Source organism: Lolium perenne, chromosome 5, assembly GCF_019359855.2.
Source record: "Lolium perenne isolate Kyuss_39 chromosome 5, Kyuss_2.0, whole genome shotgun sequence".
NCBI lineage: Eukaryota > Viridiplantae > Streptophyta > Magnoliopsida > Poales > Poaceae > Lolium > Lolium perenne.
Genome location: NC_067248.2, coordinates 106,997,408 through 107,017,873, shown reverse-complemented (window position 1 = coordinate 107,017,873; position 20,466 = coordinate 106,997,408). Strand labels below are relative to the sequence as shown.

General features: G+C 43.5%; 1 long non-coding RNA gene across 1 annotated transcript; it reads right to left on the bottom strand.

Moving 5' to 3' along the window:
* Positions 1-16,569: 16,569 nt before the first annotated feature.
* LOC127299568 (uncharacterized) lies at positions 16,570-17,856 on the bottom strand. Its single transcript, XR_011744874.1, has 2 exons — positions 17,569-17,856; positions 16,570-17,016 (listed from the first exon to the last, which is right to left on the bottom strand). It is a non-coding gene; the product is annotated as an uncharacterized lncRNA (long non-coding RNA).
* Between the last annotated feature and the right edge of the window lie 2,610 nt (positions 17,857-20,466).

Genomic DNA, 20,466 nt, shown 5'->3' with positions numbered 1-20,466 from the left:
TAATTGAGGCGTGCACGGGCCGGACTCTATCTCTTTAATCTAAATTACAATGCGATCTAATATATTACAGATACATGGGCCACTTAGCCCAAACTATCAGCGCAAGGCCGCTTCGAAGATGCTTCACGTGTACGTCCTTCAAGCCCATCTTCACTTACGGCCCAATTCCTGATTTGGCCAAAATCGGGTGGTAACACATGGTTACATCTATAGAGCAGGGAATGTAAACCAAAAATAGAAGTTACAATTGCAAAAGCTAAAGAGGAGGGAATGTGAACCAACATGTGCCAAGTGCAATTACTTCAAATTGTCCGTGAACTAAATAATACTCCTGAACTTATAGTGAAGGATAGACCAGATACAGAATATAGTGGGATCACCTGTGAACTTGTATAAGAGGGAATGCAAACCAATATGTTCAGCATTCCATATGTGAGCGTCATGCCAAGTCAGAGAAACAAGTCAATAATGCAGCTTTTGAAGAACAAGATGGCACACAAAATTATTATCTAGTTGTATGACAAGTTTATTTGTACTACAGGCTAGATAGCAGAATGATAGCATGCCAAACTAAGTGTTTACTTTGTTAGATTACAATGAACTAGATACAAAACAATGGCATCACCTGTAGTACAGGGAATGCAAGCCAACATGTTCATAGAGTAAAAAATTGGCACAAACAACATAGTAGCGGGCCATAATTTTTGTAACAACAACTGAGCAAGATAAAGTTATGATGGCTAGATCTACAGAGCAGGGAATGTAAACCAAATATAGAAGTTATGATGCCAAAAGCTATAGAGCAGGGAATGCGAACCAACATGTGCAATTACATAAAATTGGCCATGAACTAAATAATAGCAGGATGTTACTATAATAGCTAGGAATAAAACAGATATGAGTTATAATGGCATCACTCATAAACTTGTAGATAAGGGAAACAAATCAATTTGTTTCGGGATATAAAGTTGTAATGAGCAACACATAGAGGATAGTTAATGCTACGGCTTAGGATGGACCAGAAACGGAATATAGTGGGATCACCTGTGAACTTGTAGAAGAGGGAATGCACACCAATATGTTCACCATTCTATATGCGAGCGCCATGCCAATTAAGAGAAACAAGTTAATATTGCAGCTTTTGAAGAATCAGATGGCAGACAAAATTATAATGGAAGTAGCTGTTGTGACGAGTTCAAATAAATTTGTACTACTGGATGGCAGAGCGATAGCATGCAGGAACTAATAACGACGATTACTTTGTTAGCTTACGACGAAGTAGATAGAAATAACAATGGCATCACCTGTAGTACAGGGAATGCAAACCAACATGTTCAGGGAGAACAAGATTGGCATGAACAAAATAGTAGCAGCCTAGAATTTTTGTAACAACGACTGAGCAAGATAGAAGTTATGATGGCTACATCTACAGAGCAGGGAATGCAAACCAAAATGTTCAATCGCTTAAAGTTAGCAATGAACTAGAAAATAGCAAGGTGTTACCGTCATAGCTAGGAATGAACTAAAAGAACTTCAGACAAACAAGCATCTGAACCTAGAACATGGCGCTAAAACAAGGGACTTACATTAGGAGAAGCACTCTGTGGGAGTCACAGCAGATCTTCCTGGGGTTGATAGATCCGGTGATGAGGTACACTACATGTGCTGCTTGGGGTTGGATAGACGGCCGTTACAATTCATGGTTAGTCATCTCATCTGCAAAAACGTAACGGCGCGTCGTTAGAACAAACAGGTTCCCCCAAGATTAAACAAGAACTTGCAGGCAAGCAATAGAAAAGCGACCTGCGACGAGTTTAGATCATGCACGGCGCCGGTGAAGCAGATCCGGTTCGTGCACAGCGGTGTCGGTGAGCAAGATCCGATGCGGTGGACGACGGATCCGGCGAAGCGGCTCCGGTGGGGTGGACGATACCGCAGCTGAAGCGACTGCGGTAGACTGCTAGATGAGCATATGATTTCGAGGTTCGGCGGGGATGATCCGATCCGGTTGATGACGGCGTCGATGAAGCGGCTCCGGCAGCCGGATGACGAGGATCGCGAGGCCTCAGGTAGGCCAGGGTAGTCCGGCGGGGATGTTCCGGTGCGGTGGTTGTGGAGGTGGTAGAGAGTGGGACTTGAGAAGTTCCGGTGGGTGGTCTCAGAGGAGAGACTGAGGGAAATGAATTTTTTTTGGGAGGGTTTCCTGGGCTAGGGAGGTGGTGATCCAAAAAATGACGGGCAGACCCCCCCACCAACCGACTTTGCTGTCATCTCCACAGAGGTAGAATGGGAATTTGGAAGCGTGTGAAATTTTTGTATTTTGTAGGCGGGAAGTTTTGCCGCTATGAGATTTTGAATTTCGCTAAGGTCCAAGTATAATGATAAAAAATTGTGAGACCGTACTAGTACCTCTGTTCAAGGCCGAGTGCAAAATCAAATCATCATCACCTTGAATATCGGTCACTAACATGGTCATGATCTATCTCTGAAATTAGCGTATCCGCTATATCTTGCAAAGTATAATGATAAAAAAAATTGTGAGACCGTACTAGTACTTCTATTCTAGGCCGAGTGCAACATCAAATCATCATCACGTTGAAAATTTGTTACCATGATCATGATCTATCTCTGAAATTGGCGCATCCGCTATATCTTTCAAAGTATAATGATAATAAAAATTGTGAGACCATACTAGTACTTCTGTTCAAGTTCGAGTGCAACATCAAATCATCATCACGTTGAAAATTTGTTACCATGATCATGATCTACCTCTGAAAATGGGCGCATCCGCTAAAACTTGCAAAGTATAATGATACAAAATTGTGAGACCGTACTAGTACTTATGTTCAAGGTCGAGTGCAACATCAAATCATCATTACATTGAAAAGTGTGTTACCATGATCACGATCTATCTCTGAATTTGGCGCATCCGCTAAATCTCGCAAAGTATAATGATAAAAAAATTGTGAGACTGTACTAGTACTTCTGTTCAAGTTCGAGTGCAACATCAAATCATCATCACGTTGAAAATTTGTTACCATGATCATGATCTATCTCTAAAATTGGCTCATCCGCCAAATCTTGCAAAGTATAATGATAAAAAATTGAGAGACCGTACTAGTACTTCTGTTCAAGCCCGAGTGCAACATCAAATCATCACCATGTGGAAAATTTGTTACCATGATCATGATCTATCTCTAAATTTGGCGCGTCCGCTAAATCTTGCAAAGTATAATGATAAAGAATTTGTGAGACAGTAGTAGTACTTCTGTTCAAGCCCGAGTGCAACACCAAATCATCATCACGTTGAAAATTTGTTACCATGATCATGATCTATCTCTGAATTTGGCGCATCTGCTAAATCTTGCAAACTATAATGATAAAGAAATTGTGAGGCAGTAGTAGTACATTATTCAAGCCCGAGTGCAACATCAAATCATCATCACGTTGAAAATTTGTTACCATGATCATGATCTATCTCTGAATTGCAGAGGTCCCAACGTTTCAAATGCGGCTTGAGATCAAAAGAAAAAGAAAGTAGCCAGAAATTAGGGGGTAAAAAAAACTCGAAGAAAAGAAAGTTGATTGTACATAGAGGATGACATGCGGGTCCCACGAGTTAGCAGCTTACTCAACGTTTCCAAGGCGGCAGGGGATCAAAAGAAAAAGGAAATAGCCAAAAATCAAAGAGTGAAAAAAACCCTAGAAAATAAACTTTTGTAGTACATAGAGGATGACATGCGGGTCCCATGAGCCAGCAGGTTCCTCAACGTTTCAAACATGGCATGGGATCGAAAGAAAAAGGCAAGTGACCAAATATCAGGAGCCAAAAATAATCCAAGAAAAGAAACTTGATTGTACATAGAGGATGACATGCGGGTTCCATTTTGCAGCAGCGGTCCCAACGTTTCAAATGCGGCTTGAGATCAAAAGAAAAAGAAAGTAGCCAGAAATTAGGGGGTCAAGAAAAACTCAAAGAAAGAAAAGCTTTATCGTTCATATAGGCTGACATGTGGGACCTATGAGCCAGCAGCTTACTAAATGTTTCAAAGGCGGCAGGGGATCAAAAGAAAAAGGAAATAGCCAAAAATCAGAGGGTGAAAAAAAATCCAAGAAATCAAACTTTTATTGTACATAGAGGATGACATGCGGGTCCCATGAGCCAGCAGATTCCTCAACGTTTCAAACGTGGCATGAGATCGAAAGAAAAAGGCAAGTGACCAAATATCAGGAGCCAAAAATAATCCAGGAAAAGAAACTTTATTGTACATAGAGGATGACATGCGGGTCCCATTTTGCAGCAGCAGTCTCAACGTTTCCAAGGCGGCACAGGACCAAAAGAAAAATGAAGTAGCCAGAAATCAGAGGGTGAAAAAAATCCAAGAAAAGAAAGATTTCAATTGGGCTGCATCTGGACATCTGGGCCTTTGAACTATCCTTCTGGCCTTTTGATTCGTACAATTTCAGCCCACTCCAGAACATGAAAGTTCGGATTTTTCTCAAAAAAAAAACAGGAATGTCATATGCTTCGCAAAAACAAAAAACAAGGAGATTCAAGATATAAGTTGTAAAAATAAAGATTTAATTTATCCGTTTGCAATAGCTCAGAGCGAAATACACTGTTTATTATCTGCAAAATAATCAAGATATCACATGTTTCTTGTACGGGGAGGCTGACATCAGAGACCCATGAGCCAGCAGCGTCGTCAACGTTTCAAAGGCAGGGGGTCGAAAATAAAAAAAACCAAAAATCAGTTGGTAGAAAAATCCAAGAAAAGAAAACATTTATCGTTCTGAGAGGATGACATGCGGGACCGATGAGGCAGCAGCATCCTCAACGTTTCCAAGGCGGCAGGGGATCAAAAGAAAAAAAAAAGGAAATAGCCAGAAATTAATTAGGGGTTAAAAATAAATCCACCAAAGGAAACTTTTATTGTTCATAGAGGATGACATGTGGGACCGACCTGCCAACAGCGTCCTCATCGTTTCAAAGGGGGCAGGGGATCAAAATAAAAAGGCAAATAGCCAGAAATTAGGGGTCAAAAATAACTCCAAGAAAGGAAACTTTTATTGTTCGTAGAGGATGACATGCGGGACCTATGAGCTAGCAGCTTACTCAACGTTTCAAAGGCGGCATGAGATCGAAAGAAAAAGGCAAGTGACGAAATATCAGGAGCCTAAAATAATTCAAGAAAAGAAACTTAATTGTACATAGAGGATGACATGCGGGTCCCATGAGTAAGCAGCTTACTCAACGTTTCCAAGGCGGCAGGGCATCAAAAAAAAAGGAAATAGCCAAAAATCAGAGAGTGAAAAAACCCTAGAAAATAAACTTTTATAGCACATAGAGGATGACATGCGGGTCCCATGAGCCAGCAGGTTCCTCAACGTTTAAAACGTGGCATGAGATCGAAAGAAAAAGGCAAGTGACCAAATATCAGGAGCCAAAAATAATCCAAGATTTATTGTAGATAGAGGATGACATGTGGGTCCCATTTTGTAGCAGCGGTCTCAATGTTTGAAATGCGGCTTGAGATCAAAAGAAAAAGAAAGTAGCTAGTAATTAGGGGGTCAAAAAAAAATCCAAGAAAAGAAAGTTGATGGACATAGAGGATGACATGCGGGTCCCTTGAGCCAGCAGCTTACTCAACGTTTCAAAGGGGGCAGGGGATCAAAAGAAAAAGGCAAGCCAAATATCAGAGGGTGAAAAAAATCCAACAAAGGAAACTTTTATAGCACATAGAGGATGACATGCGGGTCCCATGAGCCAGCAGGTTCCTCAACGTTTCAAACGTGGCATGAGATCGAAAGAAAAAGGCAAGTGACCAAATATCAGGAGCCAAAAATAATCCAAGATTTATTGTACATAGAGGATGACATGTGGGTCCCATTTTGCAGCAGCGGTCTCAATGTTTGAAATGCGGCTTGAGATCAAAAGAAAAAGAAGTAGCTAGTAATTAGGGGGTCAAAAAAATCCAAGAAAAGAAAGTTGATGGACATAGAGGATGACATGCGGGTCCCTTGAGCCAGCAGCTTACTCAACGTTTCAAAGGGGGCAGGGGATCAAAAGAAAAAGGCAAGCCAAAAATCAGCGGGTGAAAAAAAATCCAACAAAGGAAACATTTATAGCACATAGAGGATGACATGCGGGTCCCATGAGCCAGCAGGTTCCTCAGCGTTTCAAACGTGGCATGAGATCGAAAGAAAAAGGCAAGTGACCAAATATCAGGAGCCAAAAATAATTCAAGAAAAGAAACATGATTTACATAGAGGATGACATGCGGGTCCCATTTAGCAGCAGCGGTATCACCGTTTGAGAGGCAGCAGGGGATTGAAAGAAAAAGGCAAGTGACCAAATATGAGGTGCCAAAAAAAATCCAACAAAGGAAATTTTTATAGCACATAGAGGATGACATGCGGGTCCCATGAGCCAGCAGGTTCCTTAATGTTTCAAACGTGGCATAAGATCGAAAGAAAAAGGCAAGTGACCAAATATCAGGAGCCAAAAATAATTCAAGAAAAGAAACATGATTTACATAGAGGATGACATGCGGGTCCCATTTAGCAGCAGCGGTATCAACGTTTGAGAGGCGGCAGGGGATCGAAAGAAAAAGGCAAGTGACCAAATATGAGGTGCCAAAAAAAATCCAAGAAAAGAAAGTTTTATAGTACATAGAGGATGACATGCGGGTCCCATTTAGCATCAGCGGTATCACCGTTTGAGAGGCGGCAGGGGATCGAAAGAAAAAGGCAAGTGACCAAATATGAGGTGCCAAAAATAATCCAAGAAAAGAAAGTTTTATAGTACATAGAGGATGACATGCGGGTCCCATTTAGCAGCAGCGGTATCACCATTTGAGAGGCGGCTGGGGATCGAAAAAAAGGCAAGTGACCAAATATGAGGTGCCAAAAATAACTCCAAGAAAAGAAAGTTGATAGCTCATAGAGGATGACATGCGGGTCCCATTAAGCTGCAGCGGTCTCAACGTTTCCAAGGCACCACGGGATCAAAAGAAAAAGGAAGTAGCCAGAAATCAGGGGGTCAAAAAAATCCAAGAAAAGAAAGAATTTTGGTTCATAGAGGATGACATGCGGGACCCATGATCCTGCATCGTAAACGGCTCGATCGGAGAGCGTTGAACGAGATGGCGCGATCGAGAAAAAAAACAATGCTAGTGAGGCTGCCATCTGGGCCCTACATCCCTGGGCGGTGAGGATTTGCGTTGACTCGGCCGGCGAACCTGAGAATTCGTGATGCACCACGTCCCGGGCCACCATACGCGACGTTTTGGCCGCTTTCGTCAGGCTAGGTGGCCTCAAAAATGAGAAAAAAAAAGTTTTGACATGCACCACGGAGGGACCAAAAATCGTCGGCCATGGTGCACCAGCAACCACGGCGCGACTTCAACTTCGTCGGCCATGGCAACTTTTCTTGTAGTGCACCCCACCATTGCTCAAACCCGTGCTCTTGTTGTTCTTCATCGCGAATTTTCGATCTCCTTCCTCAACCCATATTTCTTGCTGAAATATGAAGCATTTGCTCTCTGGTATATGACTCCTCCGATTATCCAAGTAGAATTTTGATTGGTGAAGTACTTGTTGAATATTTTGCTGATGTAGATGACATGTTAAGTGAGCTTGCATGCTTGTATTATGACGGGATAAGTTGTTTTGATGCATGTTTAGTCCTCTTATAAGTCTCCATAGTGTTCTCCTTCATTTATCTGTCTTAAAATCATTTTTTATGAGGTTTGTTAAAAATTCCAGAGATGGAAGGCAATGCATATCAACTCAACCAACATGAAATGGAGTTAAATGAAGTCATGAGGTTCACCGGGAAGAAGTAGTTTTTCCTTCTCTTTATCCATGTGTGGAATTCATGAGTGCTGCAGGATTTCTGGACTTTGGTTTCAAATGCAGGGTTGGAAAGTTTTGTTGATGGTGAACCATACCAACATGTTAAGCTAACTATGTCTGTAGTGCAGGACGTCAGATTTAGTTGGAAATTTCCTAACCCCATGGTTCATTACAAAATATATAATATAGCTGTCGATTTGCCTCTCGATGATTTATGTATAGCTATCAGAGTGCCACAATGGGGATCATGCAGAAAAATCAAGGAGAGACCCAAGCCATTGCTGGAAATCTATAAAGAAATTTGTCAGGGGAGGAGCTTCTCAGATGAGGATGGTAAAATCCAATGCATTCAACTTCCTTCTATTCGGTATTTTGCTTATTTTATTACTAAATGCGTTCTAGCTAGAAAGGTTGCAAGTAAATTATCCTCTCATGATTTGGGTGCCTTGATAGCCTCCCGCGTTACTACAAACCGTGAGAAAGGGAGAGTTTGTGGAGGCCTCATTGCCTCTCGTTTATTAGCCTTTCACGGTCTAGAACCACAAGCTTTGGACTTTCAATTTCTATTGGAGAGGCTTGATCTTAATTCAATGATGCAACATCAATTTGATTCTTACAAAGCTAACATGGACTACTTACCTTATGAAATTACCTTTTTCAAGAGAAAATCATTATCTCGGTGGGTAACTAAGACCGATCGTATAGTCAATTTGCATGCACCCCTTTTGCTTAACCTTAATGCTAGGGAAGGATGGTCACTCACTGAACAAGAGCTTGACACATACATAGAGGGCCAGGGGCGACATGCACATGACGATAGAGGGGAGGCCGAAGATAACTTTGTCCAGCCCTCTAACACTATTGGGTTCCCATATCAGCAACCTGACTATGACTATGGGCCTTCGGCTTCTACTTCCTCACGAGGGCCGGGGTATGATCATGATAGGGATGACCCACCATCCTGGAGCCACTACTCACCATGGGGTTGATTTCCACTTAGGTCAAAAGCCTAAGCTTGGGGGGAGGTATACCGACATCTCACTCATCTACATATGATATTCCGTCGGAACTTTGTATTTCCATGTCTCGCTTTCTTTTTGTTCTTGCTAGTTTTGATTTAGTATTTCTATTTATTTGAATATTGGGATTTGTTACTACTGTAATAACCTCTCTTTAGCTTATTTATTTCGTTTTTATACCAAGGATAGCCTCTAATAGGAAGGAGGTAAGAATTGGGGAGTTGCTGTCTAAAAATAGATTATGTGCTGTCATCGTAAAAATTCGTATAAATAGCCAGATTGGAATTTTGAGCTGACAATTTGTGAGCATATGCCCCAGGTTGTTATCTAATTTTCGTTAGTTGAGCACTTTTCGAGATGAACTACAACACATTTTCATAAAAATCGATCTTTGCTTGATGTTCTGGGTTGGCAGATTTCTGCCACTTGTTGCATTTGTGTGTTTATGCTAGTTTTCTTTCTTTTTGTTGTTTCTTGCTTTTGTTGCTACTTTCCAAAACATTAAAATACAGAAAAAAACATTTCTGTTGTTTCTCTTCATTTTCTTCTTAGTTTGCTTCATCTTCTCATTATGGTTTGCTATGCGAAAATCCAAAAAGATTTTTCTTTGTGTGTTGATTAAAAATCGAAAACCCAAAAATATTTGTTGTTCTTCTTTGGTTTTGTCAAGTAGCTGCCTTGACTTCATTGGAGATTAGTTATCATTTCATACTATTCAATCCACACAAGTGAAGAGCAATAATGACGGCCACGACAATTCGAGTTGTGGTGAGAGGCTGGTATGAACTCTATTTGTTTTCATTTTTGTACATATACTCATTTATGTGAACATGCTTAGTTTGTTTATGTAAGGTGTATGCTACTTGATGATGCTCAGTATTTTATGCTCTCTCATGATTAATTCCAATTTACTAATAGTTGGTAACATGTCATATTGATGTTTGCTTGCATTGCTCTATTCATATAACGGTATAACATTGTGGTATCCTCCTGTGAATGTTTCATTTGAATCGACTTGGCACATGCTCAAGCATGCATCAGACTAAAACAAAAGTCTTTTAAGCCTCGATGATTTATCTTGACTCGGAGTTCTTGTATTGCTTTTATGCTTCCGTTAATTTTATCCGTCGCAAGCATGATTACGACAATTACTGCTTTCTTGATTGTCGCTTCCCAGTCTATTGCTAGCCTTCACTTGTACTGGGTATGAGCTCTACTCTTGCATCCAACTACTAAAAACCAAAGAGCCAATTGTGTCCACCATACATACCTATATGTGGTATTTCGCTGCCACTCCAAAGTGAATTGCTTGTGACTTCAAAATTATTATCACTTGTTTTGTGTAATTTATATGGGAATGTAGTCTAAAAACTATTGTGGTAAGTATTATGTCTTATGCATTTCAGTTCTTATAAGTTGCGTGTTGTGTGATAACCATGCTGTCATGGGGAACACCATCAATATACCCTTGTTGAATATCGTGTGAATTACTATGCATGCTCATCTTGTTTGAAGTAAGGGATATTTACCATGAGTTGCAAAGATTGGAGTATGCATATTGTTAGGGAGGAACATTGGGCTACCAACTAAAGCCATGTTCACATGGTGGAAGTTTCAGTTGGACAAAATTCAAAATATCTGTTGTCCTTGTCTTCCTGGTATGGATATCCAAAAAGTTGAGATTTATCAAAATTGAGAAATCAAATGAGATTCATCTCCTAGGACCTTTGTACAGGAGGCAAGGAGGTACCCCTTTGTGACACTTGGTTGAAGCATATGTATGCGATGAAAATCCATGGAAATCCAAGCTAATTAGGACAAGGTGTGAGCACTATTAGTATATTATGCATGAGGCGAGCAACTTATAGGAAGTGTTATTTATGAGCCATACTATTTATCACTAACGTTGAAATTAGTTGCACTTCTCAAAAAAAATATTTTCAACACTCTTATTGCATTCAAAATGAAAAGCTCTAGCACATGAGCAATCTTACTTCCCTCTGCGTAGGGCCAATCTTATACTTTTATGTTGAGTCAACATTCGTTCTCTCAACATTCTCTTGAAAGCATAGCTGTCATTCTTAGTTTAATGTGCTTGTCCCGGAATAAGATTAATTGTGGTATAACTCTGATGCTTGATTCTTTCGATATTTTTTACTTCTAGTCTTCTCTTGAACTTCAGAGGTGCCCCGGCATTTATGTTTTGCTCCACAAATAGGGCAAGCGAGATACCACTTTATCATATCATATTATGAAAATTGCAATCCTGCAAATACTTATGTTTCACGTTGCTTATTATTGTGTTGATATCCTTTCATGACTTGCATAACTATTCAGTATTCTTAGTTGCATGCTTCTTATTATGATTTGCCTGAGCATTTGATCATGTAGTGAGAATATATACATCATATGAAGCAAATAGGTTCGTGAAAGTTTCTTTTATCGCACTCAGTTGTCACTGAATTGCTTGAGGATAAGCAATAAGCTAAGCTTGGGGGAGTTGATACGTCCAAAATGTATCCACTTTCCCGAACACTTTTGTTGTTGTTTGCCCTCTATCTTGTGTGTTTTGAATACAACTAAAGCGGACTAATGCTGTTTTCAGCAGAATTTCTCTGGTGTCTTGTTTTTGTGCAGAAATCCAACTTTCGGAAAAATTCCCGGAAAATATAGACAAACCAATATTTCACCTGAAGACCCCGGAGCCAGAAGACGAGACGGAGGGGGCCACGAGGGGCCCACACCCACCCTTGGCGCGGTGATACGTCTCCAACGTATCGATAATTTCTTATGTTCCATTCTACTTTATTGATGATACCTACATGTTTTATGCACATTATATGTCATATTTATGCATTTTCTGGAACTAACCTATTAACAAGATGCCGAAGAGCCGATTCTTTGTTTCTGCTGTTTTTGGTTTCAGAAATCCTAGTAAGGAAATATTCTCGGAATTGGACGAAATCTTCGCCCAGGGTCCTATTTTTGCACGAAGCTTCCAGAAGACCGAAGAGGGAAGGAAGTGGGGCCACGAGGCGCCGACACCATAGGCCGGCGCGGCCCAGGCCCTGGCCGCGCCGACCTAGGGTGTGGGGCCCTCGTGTGGCCCCCCACGTTGCCCTTCCGCCTACTTAAAGCCTCCGTCGCGAAAACCCCAGTACCGAGAGCCACGATACGGAAAACCTTCCAGAGACGCCGCCGCCGCGAATCCCATCTCGGGGGATTCAGGAGATCGCCTCCGGCACCCTGCCGGAGAGGGGATTCATCTCCCGGAGGACTCTTCATCGCCATGATCGCCTCCGGAGTGATGAGTGAGTAGTTCACCCCTGGACCATGGGTCCATAGCAGTAGCTAGATGGTCGTCTTCTCCTTGTTGTGCTTCATTGTTGGATCTTGTGAGCTGCCTAACATGATCAAGATCATCTATATGTAATTCTATATGTTGTGTTTGTCGGGATCCGATGGATAGAGAATACTATGTTATGGTGATTATCAATCTATTGTTTATGTGTTGTTTATGATCTTGCATGCTCTCCGTTACTAGTAGAGGCTCTGGCCAAGTTTTTACTCTTAACTCCAAGAGGGAGTATTTATGCTCGATAGTGGGTTCATGCCTTCATTGACACACAGGACGGTGACGAGAAAGTTCTAAGGTTGTGATGTGCTGTTGCCACTAGGGATAAAACATTGATTCTATGTCTAAGGATGTAGTTGTCGATTACATTACGCACCATACTTAATGCAATTGTCTGTTGCTTAGCAACTTAATACTGAATGGGGTTCGGATGATAACATGAAGGTGGACTTTTTAGGCATAGATGCAGTTGGATGGCGGTCTATGTACTTTGTCGTAATGCCCAATTAAATCTCACTATATTTATCATATCATGTATATGCATTGTTATGCCTTTCTCTATTTGTCAATTGCCCGACTGTAATTTGTTCACCCAACATGCTTTTATCTTATGGGAGAGACACCTCTAGTGAACTGTGGACCCCGGTCCTATTCTTTACATAGCATACAATCTACTGCAATTGTGTTTACTGTTTTCTTTGCAAACATCTTCCACTCGATACGTTTAATCCTTTGTTACAGCAAGCCGGTGAGATTGACAACCTCACTGTTTCGTTGGGGCAAAGTACTTTGGTTGTGCTGTGCAGGTTCCACGTTGGCGCCGGAATCCCTGGTGTTGCGCCGCATCACATTTCGCGACCATCAACCTTCAACGTGCTTCTTGGCTCCTACTGGTTCGATTAAACCTTGGTTTCATACTAAGGGAAACTTGCTTCTATACGCATCATACCTTCCACTTGGGGTTCCCAACGGACGTGTGCATCTACGCGTATCACGCGGGCCAGGCCTTGTCCGCACCAAGGGGTGGTCTGGCCGCCTCAGCCACCCCTTCGACCTCTTCTTCGCACTATAAGAAGCCCCTGGACCTAAAAACCGAGGGGTGTTCGATGTTTTTTTCAGAAATAGTTTCGCTGCTTCGCCGCCACCAGAAACCCTAATCCGAGGACCAGAAGCTCCATTATGGCACCCTGCCGGGATGGGGATTTGGAGGAGATCATCGCCATCGCCATCACCGACGCCTCTCCATCAACCATCCATGATTTCCCCATCCATGTGTGAGTAATTCCCCGCCGTAGGCTGTAGGGGATGGTAGGGATTGGATGAGAGATTGGTCATGTAATAGCTATAAGATTGTTATGGGCATAGTGCCTAGTATCCGTTGTTTAGTATTTTTGACATTGTTGCAACTTGCTATGCGTAATGCTTGTCACTTTGGGCCCGAGTTGATAAGGGGTGGCCCGATCTTCTCAGTAAGCAACGATGGTGATGATGATTACGGGATGAACACAGCGGAGATAACACGATGATGAACTGGATGATAACTTGTATGACGCAACGAAGTCTCTCGATTGGTCCCTGTCGCCAATGCAAAAGCTCTCAACCTACAAGATATTCACAACTCCAAACACTTGCGCACGTAGCCGCCGACCACGAAGCGGTAAGTTGCAACCGTCTAATTCCCAATGGAACATAAGATCACACAAGACTTTCAGGGGTAAACACCAAATCAATGCAATATGGTGTAGAGATTCAATAGAGTTACAAAGCAATCAACTATGAACTAGGCTTTATCTTAAACGTGGTCTAATCCTAATTTGGGGGCGTCCTGGGCACTTATATAGGGGTTCAGGACGACCAGGGGTCGAAAAGTTACATAGAAAACCGACCCAAATCGGATCTGGTTGAGACAGACTCGAAGTCGGCTAGGCAGATGGCCGGTCGACCGGGCCTGGGACCGGGCCATCCGGTTTCAACCGGGTCTGGCACCGGGTGGTGACCGGGCTAAGGGTCCAAGCATACTGGATAGTGCCCGGTTGGCACCAGCTGGGGATCCGGTCGGCGCCGGGCTGGCCCGGCTTGGCGTCCGGTTGGACCGGGCCTGGGACCGGGCGCGCCGGCGTGGCGGCCGGCAGACCGGGTCTGGCGCCGGCCTGGACTTCGTCTTCTTTCCTCGCGCATGCCTCCCTCTCCTCCCTCGCGCTTCCACGGGATGTCTTCATGTCCAGCTTCATGGCCAGCTCCTTGTCCAGCTGCTCCTCTCCTCCTTGTGCGTCGCTTGCTCCTTCTTCATACCTGATCATACACAAGCAATAGGACTTAGGCAGTATAAAATTCTCATCGATCAAAGTATCACTTAGGAACAAGTTCACCTGTTGTTTGTGTAGCTTCGCACGAGCTCTTGTGATGGGTCCAATCCTGATGCTCCCCCCCCCCCTTCAAAAGGCGTCGACCTCGATGCTCCAAGGTCTTCTCTGTCATATGGTGTCAAATCAGTCACATTGAAAGAATTGCTGACACCAAACTCATCAATTGGAAGATATATAGAGTATGCATTATCATTGATCTTAGCAAGCACTTTGTAAGGACCTGCACCACGAGGAAGCAACTTGGACTTCCGTAGCTTCAGGAACCAATCCTTGCGAAAATGTACCCAGACCATATCACCAGACTTGAACGACATCTCCTTGCGCTTCTTGTTCATCCTTGCAGCATTGCTCTTTCCTTTCTTCTCTATCAACTCTTTAGTCTTCACATGAATCTTTCGCACAAAATCTGCCCTCTTTGATGCCTCCATATTGACTCTCTCATGTATGGGCAAAGGCAACAAGTCAAGTGGAGTAATGGGTTTGAAACCATACACCACCTCAAAGGGACACAGCTCTGTGGCAGAATGTACCGCCTTGTTGTAAGAAAACTCCACATGCGGCAAACAATCTTCCCACTCCTTCAAGTTTTTCTTGATCATGGATCTCAACAGCTGTGACAATGTTCTATTCACTACCTCAGTTTGACCATTAGTTTGGGGACGACAAGTAGTGCTGAAAAGTAGCTTTGTCCCCAGCTTTCCCCAAAGTGTCTTCCAGAAGTACCTCATAAACTTCACGTCACGATCAGAAACAATAGTCTTCGGGACTCCATGTAGACGTACAATCTCCCTGAAAAACAGGTTAGCAATATGCGATGCATCGTCGCTTTTATGGCAGGCAATAAAATGTGACATTTTAGAGAATCTATCCACTATCACAAATATAGAATCATGGCCTCTTTTAGTACGCGGCAAACCCAACACAAAATCCATACTAATATCCTCCCAAGGTGTAGTAGGTGCCGGTAAAGGAGTATACAAACCGTGAGGCTTCAGCTTGGACTTGGACTTGTTGCAAGTAATGCATATCTTCACATACCTGTCCACATCCCGCCTCATCTTTGGCCAATAAAAGTGGTCAGCTAGCATGAGTAGCGTCTTCTCACGCCCAAAGTGACCCATCAAACCTCCAGCATGTGATTCCTGCAATAAGAGCAAACGCACAGACGATTCTGGAACACATAGTTTGTTAGCTCTAAACAAGAACCCATCATGTATGTGATATTTCTCCCATGCTTTACCAATCGCACACAAGCCATATGGTTCAGCAAAATCATGATCAGTAGCATACAAATCACATAGTACCTCTAATCCAGGAATTTTAACATCAAATTGAGTTAATAGCATATTATTCCTAGATAGAGCATCAGCAACAATATTATCTTTTCCCTTCTTATGCTTAATAATGTATGGAAAAGACTCAATGAATTCAACCCACTTAGCAAGATGCCTATGCAATGTAGATTGGGCTTTCAGATATTTTAAAGCTTCATGATCAGAATGTATGATAAAAAAATTAGCCACAAATATAATGGGTTCGTTGCATGTAAAACAAAAAAATTCTACCGCAAGAACGAATAAACCAAGATCCAATCTATGGAAAAGCGCCAAGATCTAATCTACTAGATTGAAGCAACGAGAAAGGTTGGATCCACATACCCTTGTAGATCGCTACACTACTAGAAAAAAGGCAATCAGTGGCGCACCACTTTTTGCCATCAGTGGCGCACTAGTGGTGCGCCACTACTATCACGCCACTGCTAACAATTAGTAGTGGCGCACCAAGTGGTGCGCCACTACTAAGTTACATACCAATGGCGCACTATGTGGTGCGCCACTACTAGTTGTCTAGTGCGCCACTCATATTTAATCTAGGTGCGCCACTCATATTTGCTCTAGTGCGCCACACTTATTTAGAAATGGTGCGCCATAGTATGCAGGAATGGTGCGCCACTACTATAATTGATGCCAAATAAAAAAAAACACCCTGCCCGAACGGCAGGGTTCCTCATCATATAATACACTATACATATTCAACAGCTATGTATTTACAAACACACCTGCAGCAAAATACAAGTGCATACAGCTCTCAAAAAACGTGTGATTTCAGGCACGAGCTCGACAAAATACAAGTGCATACAACTTTCAACAAAACGTGTGATTTTAGGCACGAGCTCGACGGAGACGATGCACCTCCATCTGCAACCACATGCAGGAGCTCGACGGAGGCAACGCACTCGAGCTCAATGGAGGCCTCCGCATCTCCATCACCGTCGCTGCTCCACCAAGGAAGGAGGTCTTCTTTCGGCTCCATCTCGCCTCCAACTTATCCGAGGCTGCCGATACGTAGACACACCCAACCGGCTTCATGCCCACGCCACACGCACAACTTGGACACACCCAACCAGCTTGCTCCTCCGCTGCAGTCATTCAGTCATGCAAAGTTTCAGTCAGCTAGTGTCAGCAAAGTTTCTGTTAGCTAGGGCCATGAGGTTCACTGGAACTAAAAATAAAATTATGAACAGTCACCTACATCTAAGGTGTTCTTGCACTAGTACTCAAACAGAAATTATATTTTCAGTAAGTAAGATGAATATTTGGTTCAGAACTCCACTTAAGTTGGAATGGGTACTTACGAAGGGAGAGAGTGCACTGGCCAAAAAAGAATGCAGAAATCATTCACCATGTTTATTAACTAGTAGCTGGGAGATGCGGTTAAGATAGAAGTAACTATATGTGATAGAATCTGTGACAGTAATTAGCTATACATGGTTGCTGTACGACTACAGGTTGATTCCATTATAAGGTTAGTGCACTACATTGTAGAATTACTTGATCAACAAAAGCATTGCCCTTTGCTATCTTGCAGATGTCACCGATCGCTAGGCATACAACATGAATTCAGAGTAAATCTGTACAAATATGTACATTCAAACGAGCTTTTAATTAAGCATACAGGGCATAAACATCACCTTGGGCATGAAGAGCGGCTCGGTGAAGAGGATCTGGCCCTCGTCCCCCATCTCCCACCCCAATGTTCCTGCAGCGGACATAGCTAAGCAGGTCCTCCATGGCGTCCCAGTCCTTGACGAAGCCGCGCACCACCGGCTGCACCTCCTCCACCACCGAGCCGTCGGCCACCTGGCCCTCCTCCTCCACCTCCGACTTCATCTTCGATTCCTCGATCTGGTCGATCCTCCACCGGTGAGGATCTTCGACAGATCGACGCCCGATCTGGAAGCAGGGGAGGCGCCAAGCGCCAGGCGTGCGTGAAGAGGCGCCACGCGCTGTCGTGCGGCGTGGTGAAGAACGCGTGGGCAGGTAGGGAGTCCCGCATCGCCGGCGGATTCGAAGGGTTGGCGGCGGCGCTTCATGATGGCGCGGCGGGGCGGGCTGCTACCGGGGAAGGAGGCGGGGACGGCGAACCTCGAACATCTCGCAGGCGCGCGCGAAGATGATGGGCGCCTCGGCCTCGATCTCGCGGTACTGCTCGGCCCAAAACGCGGCGGCCTGCTGCTGGGCGGCGGCCTGCTGCGACGCGGCGAAGACGGCGGCGAGGGAGGGCCATAGAGCGCCGGTGCGTGCAGGTACCCAACGGGCACACCCAGCACGGGGACCGGCGGAGACGGGGTGGTGGATTTGGGCTCCATTCCCAGCACGGGGATCGGCGGCGGCGGGGTGGTTTGGGAACCCTAGAAAGTGAAGAGAAAGGGAAGAGAAAGGGATAAGGTGGTGTGGGTGGGTGGGTGCGCTGGTGGGTGGTGTGCTGCGTGTGCGTGTGCGGTGGGGTCTTGAGAAGTGCGGTGATAGTAGTTAGGCAGCACAGTGGCGCACTGGATGGAGTGCGCTATTGTTGTTTATAGCATAGTGGCGCACCATGTAGAGTGCGCTATTGCTCTTTCTAGCACAGTGGCGCACCACATATATGTGCGCCATTGCTATTCGAAATAGCAATGGCGCACCTATATGTGGTGCGCCACTGCTAACCTGAGACCTATATGTAATTCAGCTTAAAAATTAGTAGTGGCCTACCACTATACTAGTGCGCCATTAGTAAAAAGCTACTAGTGGAGCACCACTTTTTGGTGCGCCACTGCTATATAGCAGTGGAGCACCAGTAAAGTGGTGCGCCACTGATACCATTATTACGGCTAGACCTTTTCCTAGTAGTGCTAAGCAGAAACGAGATCGGATCTCGTGGGTGATGTACTCATACACTTGCCGATCTCAAGATCGCGTTGACAATCCCTCTGGCGCTGCAATTGGGCAGCACCTCCGTATTCGGTCACACGTACAGCTCGATGAAGACACCTCCTCCTTGTTCCAGCAAGCGGGGAGATGTGGTAGATGGGATCTGGCCCAGCAGCACGACGGCGTGGTGGAGATGGAGAGTTTGCGCGGACAGGGTTTCGCCTGTTCGCGTTGGGTGGAAAAAACTAGACAAAAGATGGAGCAAACGGAGCAAACGACAGCGGCCCAAAAATCTTATTCTTGCGACCTGCGGGTTATCCTCCTTAAGCCACGCAGGTAAATCGATCGGATCGATTGACCGTATAAAATGATTTTGCTTCTCCCGTACACGTATGAGTCTTGGAATCTAATCCTGGCGCGTGTGGCCCATGCCATTTCCTGGCCGGCCTCTTTTTTTCTTTGCTTTGCTCCTTTTTTTTTTGTCTTTGCCTTTGTTTTACAGTCTATCTATATGAGCTATTTAATTGGCCCACTAGCAAAACTTTTCATAGACTACTTTTAGTCTCATATTTATTTCTACTTTAAGCTCAAAAAAAAAATTATTTCTACTGAATTAATAAATATTAATATTTACTAATTTAATTAATTAATAAATCATTAATCACCTTCCCGAAACAATTTCGCAACTCTTTGAAACAATTTCTTTAATCCTGAAACTACCCCTAGCAACATCGAAACCTTAAGTGTGTCACCCTACGGTTCGAGAATGTGCAGACATGATAGAGACTCCTCTCTAATCAATAATCATTAGCGGGATCTGGAGATTCGTAATGACTGCTACATTTTAAACGATGAACAATGTGATCGAATGAACCATTAACATACGATACCGCCTTTTGCCGCGCGATACTTTACTTGTTCGAGGTTTGATCGTCGGTATCTCCATACCTAGTTCAACCTCGTTACTGACAAGTACTCTTTACTCGTACCGTGGTATGTCCTCTCTTGTGACCTAGTCACATGCTTGCAAGCTAATTAGACGACATTCCACCGAGAGGGCCCAGAGTATATCTATCCGTCATCGGGATGGACAAATCTCACTATTGATCCATATGCCTCAACTCGCACTTTCCAAATACTTAATCCCATCTTTATAACCACCTATTTACGCAATGGCGTTTGATGTAATCAAAGCATCCTTCCGGTGTAAGTGATTTACATGATCTCATGGTCGAAGGACTAGGTAACTATGTATTGAAAGCTTATAGCAAGTTGAACTTAATGACTTGACCTCATGCTACGCTTATTTGGGTGTGTGTACATTATATCATTCATCCAATGACATAACCTTGTTAATGCTTTGCTCCGGTACTTTATTAAAAGGAGTACCTTAATTACCAGTAGTTTTCCTAGAGCCCCGCTGGACTGGTAGGACAAAAGATGTCGTGCAAGTTTCTCATTGCGAGCACACACGACTAAATAGGAACACATGCCTCTGGATATATTATGCTAGGATGCTTTTATCATTATTACTTGCAATGCCTATGTACTACTATTACATGGACTCTCTCATTCATGCAACACCCGTTCATCTGTCACTGTGCCTACATTATTTTAATCCTGCTTTCTACTGCAATGATACCTACTGCTGTTTTTATTTCGCTACTATTGTTACTTCA